Here is a 16,874-nt window from a genome sequence, read left to right as displayed (position 1 = left end):
AAATCTTTGCTGTAGCCCTATACCTTTTCCATCCAGACTGACCCATAACCAACCACCAACCCTTGGGTAGAAAAGAAAAAAAAAAACTTTCCCATGCTCTAAACCTCTGCAGCCAATGCTCACTAATCCCCTCTCCCTCCACTCTCCTCTTCCCTCCCCCATCCAACAGGAGCAAACACACAACACAGACAAAACAAATACACATTGAAATGACCCCCAAGAAGCACTCAGCAAACGCCCTGCCAACCCCAGTTTTAAACACCCACACCAGACGTGGAAGACGTCTGAAATTACACTCCCGGACACGGGAGGGAGGGACGCTCTCCTCGTCTTCGAAGGAAATAGGTGTTAGGCATCCACCGACCAGGGAGGAGAAGGACTATTACCAGTACTACCCCTTTGGGATTCAGGAGGGTTAGTGGAGGCTGAGCGGAGGGTTTGACTGAGAATCTGATCTTAAATTCAATTTGAAAATATGAAAAAGAAATTTGATAATATAATTCTATATGAAAAAAAGAACACTTGGGTTATATCTTAGCCAGAGGACAAGGGCTTTCACGATATGTATGACCGAGAATAAAGGTAATCCGGGAGTGAACTATTACAAATATCAGACGCAACTGTTCCACACAGAAGACATATATAGCTATAATCACATAAGTGGGGAAATCACACAATGGAAACTATACAGTATATGGGAGCCAAAAGAAATTAATCGAAACCAAAGAAAAAAAGAAAGAAGAAGAAGGAGAAGAAGAAGAAGAAGAAGAAGAAAAAGTAGTAGAAGAAGAAGAAGATGAAGAAGAAGAAGAAGTAGAAGAAGTAGAAGAAGAAGAAGAAGAGGATGAAGAAGAAACAGCAGAACGCACCCATCTACCTCAACGGGTGGCGGGGGATAAAATCCAACCCAAACTACACAGTCAAATAACCAGCGACCAACTTTCGTGGCGTTTTCCAAAACCCCGCCAATGCACGAAAGCCAGATGAAACTGGCGACCGTATTATGATTTCCACCCATCGAGAGGGCCGTCTTTCCCAAGTTATTTCTTACTTCTGTCCAGCATGATGACTCTCCAGGCCTGCCTGAGGTGTACGGTACGTCGAGAACAGGTTGTATCCGCTACAACCACCTACAACCTGGTTGTGACACGGTCGATACAACCTGATCAGGTTCACGGAACTTATGGCTCGCTCGGTGAAATCTGGTCAGATCCAGAGAGCTCCCGATATACTCGGTTTAACCTGGCCAAGTCCAGAAGCTTCTCGAGACGCCTGGTATAACCTGGCTAGGTGCAGAAGATCCTTGAGACGCCTGGTATAACCTGGCTAGCTCCAGAAGATCCTTGAGACGCCTGGTATAACCTAGCTGGGTACAGAAGATCCTTGAGACGCCTGGTATAACCTGGCTAGGTCCAGAAGATCCTTGAGACGCCTGGTATAACCTGGCTAAGTCCAGAAGATCCTTGAGACGCCTGGTATAACCTGGCTAGGTCCAGACGATTTCCTGGCACGCCTCTGACATAACCTAGCAAGGTCCAGAGACCTCCCATCACGCTTGGTATATAACCTGGCCGGGTGGGCTTACAGAGTGTGAAAATTACACCAGCACTAATTTCCCAAAGGATAAAACTTCACAGAGGAGAAAAAAAAAAAAATATGAATATACATCTCGCTGCAAAGGACATCATTTTGTTATTTCCCTAATTAAATACAAATGTGAAATTTACACACAGTCCCAGCTACAGCTACGAGACCATTTTCCACTGAAAATATATATATATATATATACACTATGCGTGACAGACATCGAATGATGAAAATGCTTCCGTTATTGGATCTAATGGCTATCAACAGCTAAAGGTCATCCAGCCAAACTGCACATCAAACATAAACATACAAAGCACAAAATCTAATATTGGTCTTTCATTTACAACTATTGACGTGAAAACAGAAATATACAAATTCATCATCGAAACGACGAAAAAAAATAATAATACAGAGACATTATTCCCCATCCAGAATAGAATAATTCATGATTATATAACCTAACTCAGTCTAATGTAATCTACGACGTAAAGAAATTTTGAAGACAGGGATTGGAACTAAATAAATCTGATTGGACAATTTTCACGTTTCAGCGGTGTCTCCACATGACTGTAATAGTTTCAACATTTCTGACCTGGTCTCCCTAGCAGCTAATAATAATTCCAGCTTACGATATATATATATATATATATATATATATATATAAAATATATATATATATAATATATATATATATATATATATATATATATATATATATATATATATATATATAATATATATATATATATATATGGAGGTGGAGTCACACTTCAGTAGGAGTTCAGATAATCTTCTTTATCATCAGGTGTGAACAAGAGTTCATAAAGTTTTCGAGTCCCAACACCAGCACAAAGGCTGGTACAGAGGCATGGCGGTAAACACAGGATGTACCGCCCTCTGTGCTGGTTGTGGGGACTTGAAATTCTACACGAGCTGTTCACACCTGATGAGGTGGGTTGTCTCCGCGAACCAGGTTGTGTGTTGTGTCTTGCAGAGTATTGACAAAGGTTATCTGTACTACTGAAGTGCAATTTCACCTTCATATATATATATATATATATATATATATATATATATATATATATATATATATATATATATATAATATATATATATATACACCCACGTACACACGCTACTCCAGCTTCCCATTCAAGCCGAGCAAATCCATAAAAATCAAAGCTCTAACCTGACCAGTTCAGCCCAGGGGGGTCATCGCTATATTTAGCGCCGCAGGAAACACAAACACACACACACCAACAACCTCCTCCTCCCCCCAACCTTCCTCCTGAGAGCAAGCAACCTTAAAGCCCCGAGGCCTGTACGGAAAACACCCCCACACCCCACCCCACACTGTAGGCTTCAATTCACACTCGATGTAAAAGAGACACACCTCTCCCAACCGTCCCTCGCTGTCCCATTCTTTGTCCCGTGACCCAATGTTTGCAGAGCGGAATAAATATATGCACACGGCGAGCATTTTCACACGGGGCTTGCCAAAGACCAGGTACCTTCCTAGCCTAAGTGAGAGGCGAGTTCGTCATCATAACACGGGAGCCTTTGATCCACTTTGTCCGAATTGTTCAACATATCTAAAGGATTTCAGCTTATTTTCTTTTCTCTGCTCACACACACACACAGTCTCTCTCTCTCTCTCTCTCTCTCTCTCTCTCTCTCTCTCTCTCTCTCTCTCTCTCTCTCTCTCTCTCTCTCTCTCTCGTCCTTGCTCTCCCACTAACTCTCACCTCACTATTGATCAAGACCATGACAGCGTAAGGACCCGGAAATTAGGTGAATGTCACTGGGAGGCAGAACCTCGGGTGGGTGAAATATTTAACCAGAGTAACGTGAGTGTGGGCCACACACTCCCTCTCTCTCTCTCTCTCTCTCTCTCTCTCTCTCTCTCTCTCTCTCTCTCTCTCTCTCTCTGATCTGGCTGGCTGGAGGTTGTGGTGCAGATTAAAGAGCATATCCTCAGCCACATCAAGACAAACACATCACGACGGCGACGCCTGCATTGTGTTACTGGCTATGCAATGTGGTGATCCTCCTCCACCTCCGCTGCACTGGCATAGATAGGATTCCTGGTGTGTGTGTGTGTGTGTATGTGAAGAGAAGATGGTGAGTAGTTCCATGTGAAGATGAGTCTGCGGCAAGGGTGTGTGTGATGTCACAGAGGCTGTGTAATCTAAATGCGTGAGTCTTGGAGAAAGGAAAGAGGGGCGGGTGGCCTAGAAGGAGGAGTCAGCTGCTGTTTTGCTGATGACACGGCTCTGGAGGCAGACCCGAGTGAAAAACTGTAGAAGTTGGTGTCCGATTCTGGGAGAGTGTGGGAGACGAGAAAGCTAAAAGTTTATATGATGAGAGAGAGAGAGAGAGAGAGAGAGAGAGAGAGAGAGAGAGAGAGAGAGAGAGAGAGAGAGAGAGAGAGGTTGGAGTGTGATTTTGGCAGGAAAGAAACTGGACGAAGTGGATACAAAAAGCGAATGGAACCATGGAAGCTAAAGTAAACCCAGCGGTTCACCTGCGGGAGAGAGGGCTAAAGTCTTGGATGTACTGAAGAGTGTCTGGAAAGATACGTCTTCGTCTGTGAGTGCAAAGATGGGTATGCTTGAAAGCATAGTTGTCCAACCGGTGTTGTATGGATGCATGACGTGGACTTTCGTAAAAAAAAAAAAAAGTACGGAAGAGTTTGGATGTGTTGAAAACTGAATGTATGGGGACAAAATATAGTGTCAGGAGCGTTGATCAAATGAGAAACAACAGGGGAAAAGACAGGTGTGGTAGCAAAAGTGAAAATAAGGTTGAGTGAGCTGATGGATGTTATTTTGAAATGGTTTGGACATATGGAAAGGATGAGTGAAAAGAGGCTGACTAAGAGGGCATACGCAGCAGATATGAAGGAAACATGAAAAATGATGGAGTAAAATAACCTTTCAGTGAAAGAGTCCCGAACATGCAAGAGGGTGCGCGGCGTGCACGGGATAGAGTGAATGGACTGTTGTGGTACATAGGGGCAACATATGAAAGAAATTAGAATAATAATTCTCGTAAATCAAATTTTTCCCTATGTCTGACATGGTTTATTCTGGATTAAAGAGAACAACAACACCATATATATATATATATATATATATATATATATATATATATATATATATATATATATATATATATATATATATATACAGATCCCCACCTCAATATACTCGGCACGAAAATCTTTGCTGTAGCACTATACCTTTTCCATCCAGACTGACCCATAACCAACCACCAACCCTTGGGTAGAAAAGAAAAAAAAAAACTTTCCCATGCTCTAAACCTCTGCAGCCAATGCTCACTAATCCCCTCTCCCTCCACTCTCCTCTTCCCTCCCCCATCCAACAGGAGCAAACACACAACACAGACAAAACAAATACACATTGAAATGACCCCCAAGAAGCACTCAGCAAACGCCCTGCCAACCCCAGTTTTAAACACCCACACCAGACGTGGAAGACGTCTGAAATTACACTCCCGGACACGGGAGGGAGGGACGCTCTTCTCGTCTTCGAAGGAAATAGGTGTTAGGCATCCACCGACCAGGGAGGAGAAGGACTATTACCAGTACTACCCCTTTGGGATTCAGGAGGGTTAGTGGAGGCTGAGCGGAGGGTTTGACTGAGAATCTGATCTTAAATTCAATTTGAAAATATGAAAAAGAAATTTGATAATATAATTCTATATGAAAAAAAGAACACTTGGGTTATATCTTAGCCAGAGGACAAGGGCTTTCACGATATGTATGACCGAGAATAAAGGTAATCCGGTAGTGAACTATTACAAATATCAGACGCAACTGCTCCACATAGAAGACATATATAGCTATAATCACATAAGTGGGGAAATCACACAATGGAAACTATACAGTATATTGGAGCCAAAAGAAATTAATCGAAACCAAAGAAAAAAAGAAAGAAGAAGAAGGAGGAGAAGAAGAAGAAGAAGAAGAAGAAGAAAAAGTAGTAGAAGAAGAAGAAGAAGAAGAAGAAGAAGAAGAAGAAGAAGTAGAAGAAGAAGAGGAAGAAGAAGAAACAGCAGAACGCACCCATCTACCTCAACGGGTGGCGGGGGATAAAATCCAACCCAAACTACACAGTCAAATAACCAGCGACCAACTTTCGTGGCGTTTTCCAAAACCCCGCCAATGCACGAAAGCCAGATGAAACTGGCGACCGTATTATGATTTCCACCCATCGAGAGGGCCGTCTTTCCCAAGTTATTTCTTACTTCTGTCCAGCATGATGACTCTCCAGGCCTGCCTGAGGTGTACGGTACGTCGAGAACAGGTTGTCTCCGCTACAACCACCTACAACCTGGTTGTGACACGGTCGATACAACCTGATCAGGTTCACGGAACTTATGGCTCGCTCGGTGAAATCTGGTCAGATCCAGAGAGCTCCCGATATGCTCGGTTTAACCTGGCCAAGTCCAGAAGCTTCTCGAGACGCCTGGTATAACCTGGCTAGCTCCAGAAGATCCTTGAGACGCCTGGTATAACCTGGCTAGCTCCAGAAGATCCTTGAGACGCCTGGTATAACCTGGCTAGGTGCAGATCCTTGAGACGCCTGGTATAACCTGGCTAGGTGCAGATGATCCTTGAGACGCCTGGTATAGCCTGGCTAGCTCCAGAAGATCCTTGAGACGCCTGGTATAACCTGGCTAGGTGCAGAAGATCCTTGAGACGCCTGGTATAACCTAGCTGGGTACAGAAGATCCTTGAGACGCCTGGTATAACCTGGCTAGGTCCAGAAGATCCTTGAGACGCCTGGTATAACCTGGCTAGGTCCAGAAGATCCTTGAGACGCCTGGTATAACCTGGCTAGGTCCAGACGATTTCCTGGCACGCCTCTGACATAACCTAGCAAGGTCCAGAGACCTCCCATCACGCTTGGTATATAACCTGGCCGGGTGGGCTTACAGAGTGTGAAAATTACACCAGCACTAATTTCCCAAAGGATAAAACTTCACAGAGGAGAAAAAAAAAAAATATGAATATACATCTCGCTGCAAAGGATATCATTTTGTTATTTCCCTAATTAAATACAAATGTGAAATTTACACACAGTCCCTGCTACAGCTACGAGACCATTTTCCACTGAAAATATATATATATATATACACTATGCGTGACAGACATCGAATGATGAAAATGCTTCCGTTATTGGATCTAATGGCTATCAACAGCTAAAGGTCATCCAGCCAAACTGCACATCAAACATAAACATACAAAGCACAAAATCTAATATTGGTCTTTCATTTACAACTATTGACGTGAAAACAGAAATATACAAATTCATCATCGAAACGACGAAAAAAAATAATAATACAGAGACATTATTCCCCATCCAGAATAGAATAATTCATGATTATATAACCTAACTCAGTCTAATGTAATCTACGACGTAAAGAAATTTTGAAGACAGGGATTGGAACTAAATAAATCTGATTGGACAATTTTCACGTTTCAGCGGTGTCTCCACATGACTGTAATAGTTTCAACATTTCTGACCTGGTCTCCCTAGCAGCTAAATAATAATTCCAGCTTACGATATCCCCCGAGTAAATTATGTCCCTCAAAATCGTACCTGTTCAGTCAAACACATATATATATATATATATATATATATATATATATATATATATATATATATATATATATATATATATATATATAAACCTGCTTAATTGCATCTATCTATACCTACACACAAAGACGAATGAAAACAACACAGTAACAGATCAAAAGGTTTTCTCGAGACTTCAAATGAAGATTTTATATATATATATATATATATATATATATATATATATATATATATATATATATATATATATAACTGCTTAATTGCATCTATCTATACCTACACACAAAGACAAAGGAAAACAACACAGTAACAGATCAAAAGGTTTTCTCGAGACTTCAAATGAAGATTACAAAACAGATGACAGATATTACCTGTTAGGTGTTTTTTTTTTCAAAGCAAAACTGAAGCGATATATCCGGTTACTTTGATTCCAAACGAAATTATGACGTTACCATCAACTACTCTTTAATATTAGACTAATAAACTCCCTCCAACATTGCCATATTCAAAGTGAAATTCTTTCCAACAAGCTGCATTCATTCCTAAGGCTGAAAAGAGACTGATCTAATCTTCAAAAAAAATCTCCTCCGACCAAGACTCTAGAAGCCCTTTGATAACCTTAACTAACTGTATTAACCCTCTCTTCGCTATACAAATAAGGTTAAAGGTCGTTTCGATGACTTTCATAGGGAACTGTCTATCTCAGAATCGTTTTGGTGGCCCCCCTCCGCTACACCACTCCCGCTATCATATCTTTCCTTCACAGTTTGGTATCGTTTGCAGCAGGCTTTGAACGCTTACCACACAGCCCAATATTAGTATCATCAATATACATGATGTATATCAGGGAGAGACTCAGTCAGTCAGTCCCAAGAACGATTTCTGAGGCAGCACCACATACAACGTCGAAGTGTTCTGAGGCTTGTCTGTTCATCACTCGATTTTCTTTAGGGCCGGTCAACCAAATTTCTATTTCCCGAGGTACAAATACACCAATGTAACATTAATATTTGCTCGTACTCTAGAATAAGGGACTTTAATCGAATGCTTTCCGAAATATCAACCGCTTTACTTAGAATTACTTACAATCAATCGTGATAGAAATAAGTCTATTCATCCGACTCGAACGATCGCTTCGAAAACCATACTCCGAATTCAGTCTAAACACATACCATCACTATAATGCTACATAACACTTACCGTTTCCGAGAGGTCTGAGGTCTACCATTCGCTCTGGTGGTGGAGTATTTCCAACACATTGTTCCCGGTTGGACGACGCTTCGGCCTCTGTCAACTCTTAAGGCTTCGGCCAGTACCGGCGGAGCGTTCGATACCTGAGGTTAGATTGGGATCAGATTAGGTTAAGCTTGGTTTGATTAGGGTAAGTTAGGTTGGAATAGGTTTGGTCTGGTTTAGTTTGCTTAGACATTATTGAACTGAATTACATCACAGGTGATACATATGATTATAAACATTACAGGATATAAATCAGAATAAGGACACAGTGGCGTTCCTTATGTATCTGTTTTGGGGCCTCCTTTATTTATAATATATATATATATATATATATATATATATATATATATATATATATATACATATATATATATATATATATATATATATATATATATATATATATATATATATATATATATATATATATATATTAGTGACTTAGGCATTAGAATCACCAGCAATATCAGTATATTTGCCGAAAATTTAAAAATATGAAGGAGGGCAATTTCAAGTGAGGGGGGGGGGGGGTCTTAAAACACTGCAAGATAATCTTAGAAATTAACAGATTGAAAGAGGGGCAGAAAAAAAATGGCATGTGAAATTTCATACCGACAAAAGTGAAGTGGTTAATAATGACAGGAAAAAAAAAAAACATGGGCACAGTATATCACTTCTCATATAGACTGAAAAACCAGTACGTGAAAGAAGCACCTTGGTGTGCTGACAAGCACCATTTTAATACCGAGGCAAATCTGTAAAACTGTCTGAGGTAAAGAGAATTGACCACATAGATCTATACCGAGAAGTGTGAGCTATAAGAGTGCAAATGTGATACTGCAGCTGTATCTATCTTCAGCGAGACCTCACCGTGATCATGCAGTGCGGTTTCGGGCACCGTTGTACAAGATGTATATATAATAGTCTCTTGAGAGGTAGACAGAGTAGGATGACAAACATGACACAAATCTGCATTCCCTAGATAAGGCAGCAGTAAAGGGGTGATATCACCGAAGTGTACAAGTGGATAAGAGGAGTGAATAAAGAGAGAATGTCAATAAGACACTCTTGAGTATCCACTGTAAAAGAGAAATCGCAATGATGAGCTTAAACTTGATAAATGCAGATTCTAAAAATATTCAGGACAACTTTGATGTGGAAGTATGTTGTTGATGAGTGACCTAAGTCGCCCAACAGAACAGCGGGTGCAAAAACTGCTGAAAGTTGAAAGCACAGGTTGGATGTTTACGTGAGTGTGCGTGGGTTGGTGTGAAGAGAGGTCTGTCTCACATGGGCGAATGGGACCATGTGAGACATCTGTATTTTACATTTGGTGGGATTTTGGTTGGGTGAGGTGAGGTTTGGTTCAGTTGGGTTAAGTTAGGTTTGGTTAGGCGAGGTTTGGTTTAGTTGGGTTATTAGGTGTGGTTTAGTTAGGTTAGGTTACATTAGGCTAGATTTGGTTTAGTTGGGTTAGGTTTACTTGTGTTGGTAAGTGTTTGTGGACGAAGTAACGGTGGAGGCCGAAATGTCACTTAACATTCAAGGGAAGAAAACGTCTGTAAGGGCCAGAGTGTCTGACATCCGATGAATGACAAATGGGTACAGTCTTGTGTGAAGGTACTCATCCCGGGGGAAGCTGCTGTTGCCTAAGACTCAGCACGCCATTCTGATTTCACTTGAGCTAGATCTTTCATTCAACATATTTCCACATCCTTACCATGTCAGACGAATTAACGAACACACATCAACTACCTTATACTTAAAAGCTTATCTTTATTGTACTAATATATATATATATATATATATATATATATATATATATATATATATATATATATATATATATATATATATATATATTCCTATGAGTCCTTGTGTACCCCCTGATGATGTGATTATTACACGAAAGTGCACTTGGGAACTTATCGTGTTTCATTTTCCCCGTGGACTCATAGGAATATCTTGATCACGCGCAAAATTGTGATCCTTTCCAATATATATATATATATATATATATATATATATATATATATATATATATATATATATATATTTTTTTTTTTTTTTTTTTTTTTTTTTTTTTTTATACTTTGTCGCTGTCTCCCGCGTTTGCGAGGTAGCGCAAGGAAACAGACGAAAGAAATGGCCCAACCCCCCCCATACACATGTACATACACACGTCCACACACGCAAATATACATACCTACACAGCTTTCCATGGTTTACCCCAGACGCTTCACATGCCTTGATTCAATCCACTGACAGCACGTCAACCCCTGTATACCACATCGCTCCAATTCACTCTATTCCTTGCCCTCCTTTCACCCTCCTGCATGTTCAGGCCCCGATCACACAAAATACTTTTCACTCCATCTTTCCACCTCCAATTTGGTCTCCCTCTTCTCCTCGTTCCCTCCACCTCCGACACATATATCCTCTTGGTCAATCTTTCCTCACTCATTCTCTCCATGTGCCCAAACCATTTCAAAACACCCTCTTCTGCTCTCTCAACCACGCTCTTTTTATTTCCACACATCTCTCTTACCCTTACGTTACTTACTCGATCAAACCACCTCACACCACACATTGTCCTCAAACATCTCATTTCCAGCACATCCATCCTCCTACGCACAACTCTATCCATAGCCCACGCCTCGCAACCATACAACATTGTTGGAACTACTATTCCTTCAAACATACCCATTTTTGCTTTCCGGGATAATGTTCTCGACTTCCACACATTTTTCAAGGCTCCCAAAATTTTCGCCCCCTCCCCCACCCTATGATCCACTTCCGCTTCCATGGTTCCATCCGCTGACAGATCCACTCCCAGATATCTAAAACACTTCACTTCCTCCAGCCTCTCACCATTCAAACTCACCTCCCAATTGACTTGACCCTCAACCCTACTGTACCTAATAACCTTGCTCTTATTGACATTTACTCTTAACTTTCTTCTTCCACACACTTTACCAAACTCCGTCACCAGCTTCTGCAGTTTCTCACATGAATCCGCCACCAGCGCTGTATCATCAGCGAACAACAACTGACTCACTTCCCAAGCTCTCTCATATATATATATATATATATATATATATATATATATATATATATATATATATATATATACGTTACATTAATCTTTTATCTTGAAATTTTGGTCACTCGCACTCTAATTTTCCGGTGGTAGCAACGCAAGGGAATCTGTTAACACTATGTCATTTCTTCTTCCGGCAAATAACTCGGCTTGTTAATGTACTTTACGGAAATCCTAGTGGATGACAGGATTGCAGCGTAGCGCAACCTGTTAATTAACTTTCGAGTGTATCATCACATATAAATCTTATATACATCAAACACACACACGCTATGCACTGTACTGACTGTGTCCTCATATTTGCAAGGTTAGAGAGAGAGAGAGAGAGAGAGAGAGAGAGAGGTGTCAGGCTACCCACGTACCCGTGGTTTGCTAATGTATGGCGAAACTTGCCGCTCAATTTTTGGTGTAATTAACGTGGGTTATATATATATATATATATATATATATATATATATATATATATATATATATATATATATATATATTTTTTTTTTTTTTTTTTTTTTTTTTTTTATACTTTGTCGCTGTCTCCCGCGTTTGCGAGGTAGCGCAAGGAAACAGACGAAAGAAATGCCCCCCCCCCCCCATACACATGTACATACACACGTCCACACACGCAAATATACACACCCACACAGCCCTCCATGGCTCACCCCAGACGCCCCACACGCCCTGATTCAATCCACTGACAGCACGTCAACCCCTGTATACCACATGACTCCAATTCACTCCATTCCCCGCCCTCCCCTCACCCTCCTGCATGTTCAGGCCCCGATCACACAAAATCTCCCTCACTCCATCCCTCCACCTCCAATTTGGTCTCCCTCCTCTCCTCGTTCCCTCCACCTCCGACACACATATCCTCTTGGTCAATCTCTCCTCACTCATTCTCTCCATGTGCCCAAACCATTTCAAAACACCCTCTTCTGCTCTCTCAACCACGCTCTTTTTACTTCCACACATCTCTCTTACCCTTACGTTACTTACTCGATCAAACCACCTCACACCACACATTGTCCTCAAACATCTCATTTCCAGCACATCCATCCTCCTGCGCACATCTCTATCCATAGCCCACGCCTCGCAATCATACTGTTCGCCATTTCCCGCGTTAGCGAGGTAGCGTTAAGAACAGAGGACTGAGCCTTTGGGGGAATATCCTCACTTGGTCCCCTTCTCTGTTCCTTCTTTTGGAAAATTAAAAACGAGAGGGGAGGATTTCCAGACCCCCATTCCTTCCCCTTTAAGTCGCCTTCTACGACACGCAGGGAATACGTGGGAAGTATTCTTTCTCCCTTATCCCCAGGGATATATATATATATATATATATATATATATATATATATATATATATATATATATATATATATATATATATATATATATATAAGATATTTTCCTATAACGTTTAATTTCCATTGTTCGGTTGATTACAGACAGCTACTTGCTGACGGATTGTGATTTACACACAAAGTCTACTACGTACTGTACAGAACCCGACGACGCTCACCAGCACATTGACCAACACGGCCATGATCAGACAGGCTGACTTTAATGCGTCATTCATTATGCACGTAAAAGTTAAAGCGGAATTGGCTGACCGTGCACGATTAATTACACATCACACGAATGAGTACAACGCAAACATATCCGGCTTAGGCCGGTGTGTGTGTGTGTGTGTGTGTGTGTGTGTGTGTGTGTGTGTGTGTGTGTGTGTGTGTGTGTGTGTGTTGGGTAACACGAGTGTAAAAAACTCTCTCCCCTTGACATGAAAATTATTAATCACAAACACAAGTGTTCGAAAGATGGTTAGGTTAAGGAACCAGATGTAAGACACTCTGTTAAAAAAAAAAAAAGAAAAGAAAAGACGTCCAGACATACTTGTAAAGTAAGTGGATGGATGGCATGAGCAAAATGGTGAGGTTGCGAACGCTAAGAGAATACAGAAGGTCATGAGATGGGGCCGTCACGAGTGTACACTTCCCTCCCCAATTCTGTACAGAATGATTGATTACACACACACACACACACACACACACACACACACACACACACACACACACACAGGCACACACACACACACACACACACACACACACACACACACACACACACACAACACACAGAAGGCATATAGACGTTTATATAGCTGTATGATGGTATAGTAAGATTCAAGACTGTAGAATTCCTTTCCCTTAGTGTTCGAATAGGTAATAATAAGTTTATAATCCTACACTAGCAAACAAGAAATAGCTTATGTCTGATACCATGACGAATTTAAAATAGTACAGACGTGTGCAATGGATGATAGGAACAGACACGACCCCCTAGAGACTATCAAAACCAAAAATTCTAAAAACTTCGAGCGGGAAAAAATGAAATAAGGCATCGAAGGAATGAGTGACTGATAACACAGGGAGTGTCGTGTGTTGTGGCGGGGGTGGTGTGGTTACCGTAAAATCTGGGATGCCGTAAGGGGAGCCACTGCTCCCATTTCCTCCCCCACAACCAGGGAGCAGTAAAAGTGTGTGTGACGGATCGACGGTATTTGTTAGGTTTAGGTTAGAACCCCCCTGGCGTGTGTACCCACCGGCAGGGGCGGACCGGAGGCCACAGACAAACTACCGTGTTGTCTTGGCGGGAGAGGAGGAGGAGGAGAGGCGGAGGAGGAGGCGGAGGAGGAGGAGGAGGCGGAGGAAGAGGAGGCGGAGGAGGAAGAAGAGGAGGAGGCGGAGGTCTCTTTTATATCAACCGTGGCAAGACAGCGCTAAACCTTGGACGATGATATTATTATTATTATTATTATTATAATTATCATTATTATTATTATCATTATTATTATTATTATTATTTTTCTTACCATTATCATCATTATTGTCATTATTACTATTATTATCAATATCATCATCATCATTATCATACATCTCCAGGACTCGTTCTATGGAGCTTCTTGCAACTTCGAAGAGGCTGCAGCTGCTGCACTCCATGATGGAACTCTTTGGAGTAGAGTGACTTTGACGAGACTGTACTCCTTTCCGTCCAGTGACGATGACGCCGCTACCAGGTCGAAGGTCACCTCTCGCCTGCGTTATAACCAACTTCTTTTCACTGTAACGACCGACATGACCCTGCTACATATATAAGGGGGAAATATCTTGTCGTGTGTACTCCTAGGTAGCCACTTCCTCTTTCAAGGCTGACAGTGATATACTGTACGTATACATGCGGTGAGCGCCACGCGTTGGCCCTGCTCTATGACAAATCCTCGCCGGAGGTATTTATATATTGGGTAGGTACACACTCTCTCTCTCTCTCTCTCTCTCTCTCTCTCTCTCTCTCTCTCTCTCTCTCTCTCTCTCTCTCTCTCTCTCTCCTCGTCCTCTCCCTCCTTCCCTCGCCTTCTCTCCTCACTTTACCAATAAGCGGGAGTCATGTGGTGAGCAAACAGAAGAAACTCATGTGAAGCAGACTAGTGTGTGTGTGTTATTAGTCGGCGGGCTCATCATCTGCTGCCCTGCTTACTGATGAGGTCAAGAGGAGGGAAGGAAGGGAGAGAGAGAGAGAGAGAGAGAGAGAGAGAGAGAGAGAGAGAGAGAGAGAGAGAGAGAGAGAGAGAGAGAGAGTGTGTGAGTGAGTGTAGGCTTTGCAGACTAAACAAACTCGTCGAAAGAATGGACTGGGAGACAAGCATATAGACAAATTTACGACAGTAGCGCCGGGGAAGAATGTGAAAAAAAAAAAAACACCAGCAACGTAATCGTAGTCTGCGACATGATTGCACATAGAGAAGAGCTGCATAATCCTGGGTGTCACACACACACTAACGTCTGTGGGTATGATGAACAGATCACATCACCAAGAGATCTGCTCAAGGGAGGTAGATCTGGGCTTTGACGCGTCTGTATAGATTCCAGCACCTACCAGACGACCCAGAAAATTATACGTAGTCAAACCCATGAAAACACCTCACTTACTCACTTATACCACCGCTCCTCGCCTCCTAATCACGCATGTTGATGTTATATAGGATACAACATAAGGCTCTACAATTCGTCATAAATGAAAAATACCCTTTTACATTGAAAACGCCGTAGTAGAACAGCACGAGCGATTGAATATTAAGCCAGTCGGTTCATACCTCAAAGAAGCGGTCCACAAAGTGTGGCATAGACTTGAAGAGAGCCATGATACGAACTACGGACAAATACGAGATTTGGACAACAGTACAAACATGGAACACCCTTGGTTTCCCCTGAAGCGTCAAAACACTCAGGGAGGCTCCAGGCATCCATCGATGTACATGATGAACAGTGTTTAGCTTAGCTTAGTGAATCTCCTTCATATACCCATAGATACAACAGTGATACATACACACCCCTAGTCTGCCTGGGGAGGGTATATAGATGAGGCACCAAAAACACGCTTCCAGATGACCACAGGCATGAAAAAAAAAACTGGCACCTCACACCTATACACACTTCAGTCTTCTCTTCCATATCAATCTATTCCCTTCCACTGTCCCACCTAATCTTCCTCTCCTTTAACCGCCCTATCATAAACAAAAGACTTACACACGCGATGACGTACGTATATACCAACATAAAACAAATGTGCGTGGGCAGATGGGGCAACGAAAATGCAAAATCTCTCTCCGTACACAAACAGTAATCACACACACACACACACACACACACACACACACACACACACACACATACACACACACACACACACACACACACACACACACACACACGAAAGAAAAAAATCATTATGATCAAAATCTCTCCAAGGTCTTTCCAACAGTGTTCGAGAGCTCTTACGATGGTAAATAAGAACGCTTCTTTCCTATAAGATTTTGATCAGGGGCCATCACAAAGCAGCGAAACATTTTTATCTCCCGAGAGAAAACGTGTTTTCAACCGAACGCGTAATACACAACGTAGCGTCACGACCCCCAGAGAAAGACTGAGCGTCAGAGACGTGACAATGACTCGCTTTAGACGCCATCGGGAAGTTTCTCGAGTGAGGATAGATCATTCTACTACACTCGGCTGAAGCTAGCAAGTCTTACTGAGAAGACTCCGGAATAAGCGAAGATCGTTGTTGTCGCTGCCGTACCGAATCAAAGTTACAGACGTTCGGGTAAACACACAGAGAGAGAGAGAGAGAGAGAGAGAGAGAGAGAGAGAGAGAGAGAGAGAGAGAGAGAGAGAGAGAGAGAGAGAGAGAGAGAGAGAGAGATTTGTGCCGGCATCCCTGGCCAGTTCACCTCGCACCCCATGTTCATCTGGTAAGCGGTGGCGCAAAAAAAAAAAAAT

The 16,874-nt window shown here is 41.9% G+C and overlaps 2 protein-coding genes across 3 annotated transcripts in view; one reads left to right on the top strand and one right to left on the bottom strand.

Annotated features, from left to right (window-relative positions):
• The window catches only part of Nup44A (nuclear pore complex protein Nup44A), a 541,896-nt gene that overhangs the window by 379,650 nt on the left and 145,372 nt on the right, over nucleotides 1-16,874 (bottom strand). For both annotated transcript variants that reach the window (XR_011715428.1, XR_011715429.1), the window contains exon 10: nucleotides 8,415-8,548. The gene's annotated coding sequence lies outside the window, so the exon portion shown is untranslated. The remainder of the gene's footprint in view (nucleotides 1-8,414; nucleotides 8,549-16,874) is intronic.
• The window catches only part of LOC139760950 (uncharacterized), a 198,008-nt gene that overhangs the window by 167,375 nt on the left and 13,759 nt on the right, over nucleotides 1-16,874 (top strand). The window lies entirely within an intron of this gene.

Source organism: Panulirus ornatus, chromosome 38, assembly GCF_036320965.1.
Source record: "Panulirus ornatus isolate Po-2019 chromosome 38, ASM3632096v1, whole genome shotgun sequence".
NCBI lineage: Eukaryota > Metazoa > Arthropoda > Malacostraca > Decapoda > Palinuridae > Panulirus > Panulirus ornatus.
The sequence above is the reverse complement of the archived record's forward strand: the minus strand, read 5'-3'. Positions and strand labels throughout refer to the sequence as shown.